This window comes from Hippopotamus amphibius, chromosome 2, assembly GCF_030028045.1.
Source record: "Hippopotamus amphibius kiboko isolate mHipAmp2 chromosome 2, mHipAmp2.hap2, whole genome shotgun sequence".
Classification (NCBI taxonomy): Eukaryota; Metazoa; Chordata; class Mammalia; order Artiodactyla; family Hippopotamidae; genus Hippopotamus; species Hippopotamus amphibius.
The window spans coordinates 192,975,825-192,983,654 of record NC_080187.1 but is presented as its reverse complement, the minus strand read 5'-3'; the positions used below and the strand labels follow the sequence as shown (position 1 = coordinate 192,983,654).

The window sequence follows — 7,830 nt, the reverse complement described above, 5'->3', positions numbered from 1 at the left end:
ATTACATTTAGCAATCAATGGCATGGGTGCAAAAAAAAATCTACATTAAAACACTTTGTTGGGATGCTTTACATTTTCCACAGAACAGAAACTAAAATAACCTGTTATACAATTAGTCACAAATACAGTCCTCAAGGTTTTTTTGCTCATACACATGAGTATTGTCTAAATCATGTCTTCTTTGTAGCAGCTAGGCCCTGCCACCATGTGCTTGGCTGAGTTCACAGATCTGTTGTAATCTGTAGCTTCCCTGTCACTTCTCTGGGTCTCCTCTCCTGTTAAGCGTTGTTTCCTGGCAGTAATTAAAACCTGCTGCCACTGCCATAGCTACTGCTGCTGCTGGAACCGCCATAGCCACCCTGGTTTCATGGTTTGGCAAAGTATTGGCTTCCACCACCATAGGGGTCAGAACTTCTGCCTCCAAAGTTTCCTCCTTTCATGGGTCCAAATTGCCAAAATCATTGTAGCTTCTGCCACCTTCATAATTGCTTCCGTCATTACCAAATCCATTATAGCCATCCCCACTGCCACCATATCCACCACCACCATGGCTGCCACCAAAGCCACCTTGACCACTGAAGTTTCCTCCACAACCAAAGTTGTCATTCCCACCAAAACCACCTGCACGACCGCCACCAAAGTTTCCAGAACTACTTTGACCTCTTTGGCTGGATGAAGCACTAGCCATCTCTTGCTTAGATAGGGCTTTCCTTACTTCAGTTGTGGCCAGTCACAGTGTGGTGTTTTTGAATGACAATCTTGTCTACAGAGTCATGGTCATCAAAGGTTATGAAAGCAAAGCCTCTCTTCTTTTTTTTTTTTTAATAAATTTATTTATTTTATTTATTTATTGACTGCATTTGGGTCTTCGTTGCTGCACAAGGGCTTTCTGTAGTTGCTGCGAGCAGGGGCTACTCTTCATTGTGGTGCACAGGCTCCTCATTGTAGTGGCTTCTCTTGTGGAGCACGGGCCTTAGGCACGTGGGGTTCAATAGTTGTGGCTCACAGGCTCAGTAGTTGTGGCTCACAGGCTCTAGAGCACAGGCTCAATAGTTGTGGCACATGGGCTTAGTTGCTCTGTGGCATGTGGAATCTTCCCAGAACAGGGCTCGAACCCATGTCCCCTGCATTGGCAGGCGGATTCTTAACCACTGCGCCACCTAGGAAGTCCGCAAAGCCTCTCTTCTTGCCACTGCCTCGGTCAGTCATGATTTCAATCACTTCAATTTTCCCATACTGTTCAAAATAATCTCTTAGGTGGTGTTACTCAGTGTGTTCTTTAATGCCACCACAAAAATCTTTTTCACAGTAAAGTGGGCACCAGCTCTTTGAGAATTTTCTCTTGAAATGGCCTGCTTTGATTCACAACTCTTCCATCTACCTTGTGTGGCCTTGTGTTCAAGCCAGCATCTATCTCCTCCACAGTGGCATATGTGACAAACCTGAAGCCTCTGGAGCGCTGGGTGTTTGGATCCCTTGTTACCACACAGCCTATGAGCGTTCCCCATTGCTCAAAACGGCTCCTCGGACTCTCATCAGTTGTTTCAAAGCTCAAACCTCTGACGAAGGTTTCCGCAGCTGTTCGGGCTCTTTGGGAGACTCTGACTTAAACATGAGGCAGTGAAGGGAGATGTCAATGATGTTTACTTGGTGGCGGTGTCCACGGGCGGAAAGCAAGGTCAGTTTACCTTAAGTTGTAAAAAATTTACTATATCACCACTTAGGGTGATTCAAGTTCTATTTTTTTAATGATTTTATTTTATTTTTTATTTTTTTAATACATTTATTTATTTATTTATTTATTTATTTATTTATTTATTTATTTACTTGTTGGCTGTGTTGTGTCTTTGTTGCTGCACATGGGCTTTCTCTAGTTGTGGTGAGCAGGGGCTACTCTTCATTGAGGTGCACAGGTTCCTCATTGTGGTGGCTTCTCTTGTTGTGGAGCATGGGCTCTGGGCACGTGGGCTTCAGTAGTTGCAGTACATGGGCTCAGTAGTTGTGGCTCACGGGCTCTAGAGCGCAGGCTCAATAGTTGTGGCCTACGGGCTTAGCTGCTCCACGGCACGTGGTATCTTCCTGGGGCAGGGATGGAACCCATGTCCCCTGCATTAGCAGGAAGATTCTTAACCACTGCATTGCCTAGGAAGTCCCTCTATTCTTTTTTTTAATGTGAAATTATACTTCTATCTAATTGGCCTAAACCTAAAGTTTTAGAGAGATGTCCTCATTCTATGATTTCAGGCCTTAATAAACTACTGTACTTACTTTTTTCAACCCTTAACAATTTTACAGATTTAGGTCTTCTTTCTGCCTTTGTTTTTCTATCTAAACTGAAGAGTTTTAATCTGGTTATTATGTTCTTTAGTGGTTGTAATGTTGTCTTCTGGATCTTCCTGCTTCCCTTGATTTTCCTCACAGGTGTAATACTCAGAATTCAATATTACAAATGGTGATGCACATGGTTTTATCCCAACAAGATAAAGTTTTCAGTTTGTTGATCCTATCACAGAATTTTCACCTACTTGTCTGATGTCATCAAAGAATTACTTAAACTTCTTAAGAATTGTCTCTGCAGTTTTGTCATGCTAACACTAACTGGCAGAAAGAGAATCTCATTCAATAACCACAGCAACTGTTGAGCTATCAGTGTATTGAACTGAGATCATAGACTCAACACACATGCTTAAGCCTTTTCTACATATTTTCAAAAAAAAAAAACTTAAGCTTTTGCTATAATGACATTTTAAGGAATAACCTAATTTAAATAAGATACTTTTTACGTCAAAATTTCAAAAAAGTCTTTCTGCAATTTATTCCCATTTATACAGCTCTTAACTATCTAAAGTAATGTATATGGAGTAGGGGTACAGTTTTTGATGAGGTATTTACTTCTTCCAAATTATGGGTAAATATATTAAATAATACATGCCCAGTGGTTTTCAAACTTCAGTATTATCCAGCATTATGTGGCTTGAATAAACACAACAGTGCAGACCCAAAACAAAAACTTACAGACTCAGGGCTAGCCAAATGCTTGGGAACCCCCAGCTTCTAGCCAATCCATGGAGAGTTGTGCCTGGTCATGACACAAGTGGATGTACATTGGGAAATCCTTCAGAAGAGGGATCCCAACTCCCTGCCTCATCACATACTTATGGAGGAGTGAGGAGGGTTTGGGGATCACCCAGCCAGTTTGGAAAACTGAGCTTTTCTATTGGGGTTACAATTTTACCGGTTTAAAAAACAAGGTTTTTGAGACCAACCATTTGTGAAAATTTCCTCGTCAATTCTGGTTTCTGCCTGAGCCCTTACAGCCACCCTGCAGAGCTAGCTTGTTGCTAGGCTGCAGAAAGAGAATGAGAGCACCCAGGTTATCCAGCAGACAGAATAGTGTACTTTATTCAAGCGCGCATAAGAACAACTCTCTAGTTTACATTTAGTGGATAAGGAAAAGGAACAACATATTTGCATTTAGAAATATCTATGGTGGGACTTCCCTGGTGGTTCAGTGGTTAAGAATCTGTCTTCCAGTGCAGGGGATGCAGGTCTGATCCCTGGTTGGGGAACTAAGATCCCACATGCTGCAGGGCAACTAAGCCCACATGCCACAGCTAGAGAAGCCCACGAGCCACAATAAAAGACCCAGAGCTGCAAAAACATAAAAAAAGTTTAAAAATCTGTGGTGATACTGATGCTGGTGGTCATGACCTTCACCTGAAGAAATGAGAAAACATTCTCTTCAATCTGAATTTATTTTGGAAATAGCTCTCTGTGAGAAATCATATGGAAGATTTTTGAAACTTTACCTAGAGGATGAGGTTCTTCATAGTTACTGGGGAGTTTATAATCTTGTCTCTGCAATATTTTAAAATTCTAAATCCATCAATATGCCATTTTGTAATCTGCCAAGTGCAGAGGTACAATGCCCAAGCCATTTTTAATGGTCCTTTTTGTGGCTGAGATGTGTAAAAACAGGGTGCCATTCTGGTTGATGTTTCTTCCATGTCAGTTATTAGAGTTATATTATAGAGGTGTGAGTATATTGCATGTATAGATATGTAGAAAGAGTAAGAACATGCATCCTCTCAGCGAGTCACATTTATCTGTGAACTGGGTAAATATCTCACTGATTATGCAGTACCTCTACAGAGAGGTGAGCACATTTCAGAATGTAATAGAGTGAGTCTGTCTTTGTATAGTATATTTATAGGCAAAAATGGGATGACTGAATGAGCCTATTTACCAGTCTGTTTCTAGGAGTGTGATGGTTTAGGATAAGGGAAAAATGCATAAGTAGATTTTTTCCCACTGCTTCATGATTGGAATGTATGGAAAAGATCAAATGATTTATACTTTTTATGGATTTAAAAGCATAATTAAAGGATTATAACTAATGCCTGGAACATAATTGGTCCTCATTGAATATGCTACCTGACTATAAAGCTGGCTGGCACCCAGGGGGAAAAATTGAGGCGTGGTTTAATACTCTTCAGTAAACTCCATCGTAACTACTCCACTCATTCTTTAATGGGGTCTGTTAACATTTTTATCAATTTTTTGGTAAAGTGCCATGTAAAAATGACTTTAAGCCTACCCTTCCAAATGGACTGGGTTCAGGTTCCAGCGCCCCCTCCTATACACAAACTGTGGAACTACCAATGGCTCTCTGACTCACTGACGTGTTGCTTTTGAAATAATCTTTCTTTCCACATTTGTTTTCCACAATTAATTTAGTTCTTCTATTTAGTAGCAAGATAGACAGACAAGGTCATTTTTAATCCCTCCTCTGACTTATCATGGTATTTGAAACGCTACCATTAAAGATTCATTCCTTCATATGAAAATGTAACATCCCTGAGAAAACCTCCTTTCTAGCATTAAACTAGTTTCCCAAATCAGGCATCCTTCTATTAAAGAGAGAGAATTAAACAGAGGACATGTAAATTAATTAAAAAGATATTAAACAGAGGACAGGCAGCCTTCTATTAAAGTGAGAGAATTAAACAGAGGACAGGTAAATTTTGATAGGATTTGGAAAGTGAAACTAAGAAGATGGGAGTGTTGTGGGAACCACAGTTCCATAGAAGGCTTTAGGCAGCTGAGAGGCAACACAGAGAGATCTGAATATATGAACCCCCCACCTCCCCGCCACCAAAGGAGAGCACACGGATACACAAGGGAAAGTACATGTGCTAAAGCTCCCCACTTTTTTGTTTATAGACAATTTACTCAGATTATCGTACTTAAGTTCACAGCTAAATGCACAGAAACAAGCAAGGTATTCCTGGAATAATACAGGAGCCAGTGGGTTACATGGCACTGAGCATCAAGTCCAAGGACAGAGCACCAAGGTTTCAGAGTCAGACCAGGCCAGAGACCCTGAGCCGAGGGTGACTAATGTCCTGACAGCTGCTTTTTTCTCACAACTGGGCATATTGCAAGGCATGTCTTCAACACTACATCATTTCATTGATGTCAGTGGAATAGATATTAAAGAAACGGAACCACCCCCCCCCCCAAAAAAAGATGTGGAAAAATAAAAATAAAAATAAAAGACTGGGCTGGGAAAAAAAAAAAAAAGGAAACAAAAAGAAGAAGAAAAAAAAAAGTGTTTCCCTGGTGGTGCAGTGGTTACGAATCTGCCTGCCAATGCAGGGGACACAGGTTCGAGCCCTGGTCGAAGAAGATCCCACACACCACAGAGCAATTAGCCCATGCGCCACAACTACTGAACCTGCGCTCTAGAGCCCACGAGCCACAACTACTGAGCCCATGTGCCATAACTACTGAAGCTTGCGCCTAGAGCCTGTCCTCTGCAACAAGAGAAGCCACTGCAATGAGAAGCCCACACACCACAATGAAAAGTAGCCCCCACTTGCCACAACTGCAGAAAGCCCCTGCATAGGAACGAAGACCCAACTCAGCCAAAAAATAAATAAATAAAATGAATAAATTTATTAAAAAAAAAAAAGAAATGGAACCCATGTCCTCGTGCATCTCAGCTGTTGTTGCTTTGTAAATCACATACCAGCATGTGAGCAGGAATTTTATAACATCCCATTGGCAGTGAGCCACAGAGTGGTAACACCTGTATGTTTCTCCCTCAGTGCTTCTTGCCTGATTTTACTCCTACCCGAACTCCCATCCTCAAGCCATTTACCCTGACGTTCAATGTCTCACCTATATAACAGTTTTCTCAGATGACAACAGCTATTTCCAGAGCAGCATCTTGTGCAGAAAAGTTTATGACATCAAGAAAGTGTCTCTGGTTAGCTATTCTCTGGGAAAAGAGTCATCCACCCCTGGCTAATGCCTAATAGGAAGCATAATTTATTTATTTATTTATTAAATTTGTTTATTTATTTATTGGCTGCATTGTGTCTTCGTTGCTCCATGTGGGCTTTTGCTAGCTGTGGCAAGCTGGGGTTACTCTCCGTTGCAGTGCACCGGCTTATTAGTTCAGTGGCTTCTCTTTTTGTGGAGCACAGGCTCTAGGCGCACAGGCTTCAGTAGTTGCAGCACACGGGCTCACTAGTTGTGGCTCGTGGGCTCTAGAGCGCAAGCTCAGTAGTTGTGGTCCACAGGCTTAGTTGCTCCGCGGCATGTGGAATCTTCCCAGAGCAGGGATTGAACCCGTGTCCCCTGCATTGGCAGGCGGATTCTTAACCACTGTGTCACCAGGGAAGTCCCTGAAAGCATAATTTGGAAGGCAGATTTCAGAAGTGGAATATGATTAAAAATAGGAAACAAACTCCAAAAAGCTATGTCTATGAGGGCCAGATAACAATGGATTAACAAATGGTCTCACTTGAAGAGTACAAAATTGTTGCCTACACAATTATGAGACACATTAGAGTCCACAGTTGATAACCTGCAGACTGCTGGGTAAAACTCTTTGTCTATAGGATGAGATGATCAGAGTCTAGCTCAAACCTTCTCTAACCCCCATGAAAAATGCTGAGTTGCAAGGGAAGTCACACCACCTATGGCATTTCAAGGAAAGAAAGACCTGTTAGAACGTAGAAGGTGCACACACAATATTACACTTTTAATTTTAAAGGGCACCTTGAGTTCCATTTATCACTTTTCTGAATTTATGTGTCAGGAATAGACTTAAGGACATTTTACTGGGGTTTAACTTTTTGGCAAATTAGAAACTTTGTTTATAGCCATGGTTCTATAAAAATGTTTTAAAGCAGTTATTATTTCTAATTAAAATAACATTTTCCACAAGTGATATATAACAATAACAAGAAAGTAAACATCTTCATATCTAATGTAACAGTAGAATCTCTCTCTCTCTCTCTCTTTTTTTTTTCTTGTGGCCACACCACACGGGTTGTGGGATCTTAGTTCCTGGTCATTGAATCCGTGCCCTCAGCAGTGAAAACTCGGAGTCCCAACCACTGGACCTCCAGGGAATTCCCAGAACCTCTTCACTAGCATCATATTTTAAATACAGCAAAAGAGCGAGTAGAGCTTATGAACAGAAGTGGGTTCCCTTAAAGGGAATCAGAAAAATAGTAAAATAAAGCATAGCCTGTTTTTGTCACAGATCTGTGTTAGGCAGTAATGTTCTTTCTGGAAGGCACAAGTTGGCAATCTTATTACCCAAAGGTTTAAAATGTGGTTCTGAAGATAATGTCATATCAATAGGTAAACTGTGAGCTTCTACAGGCCACAGCCATCTTATTTATAAAGCAGAGACATGAATGCACTACCAGACTAAACTAAAGATATTTTGAAATCCTTTCCAGCTCCAGGATTTATTATTCTATACTCATAGAGCCATGTCTTCCTCTGAGAGTTGTTATCTATCACCACCCA

The 7,830-nt window shown here is 41.1% G+C and overlaps 1 pseudogene; it reads right to left on the bottom strand.

Annotated features, from left to right (window-relative positions):
• Positions 1 to 302: 302 nt before the first annotated feature.
• On the bottom strand, positions 303 to 1,614 carry LOC130843934 (heterogeneous nuclear ribonucleoprotein A1-like; annotated as a pseudogene).
• Between the last annotated feature and the right edge of the window lie 6,216 nt (positions 1,615 to 7,830).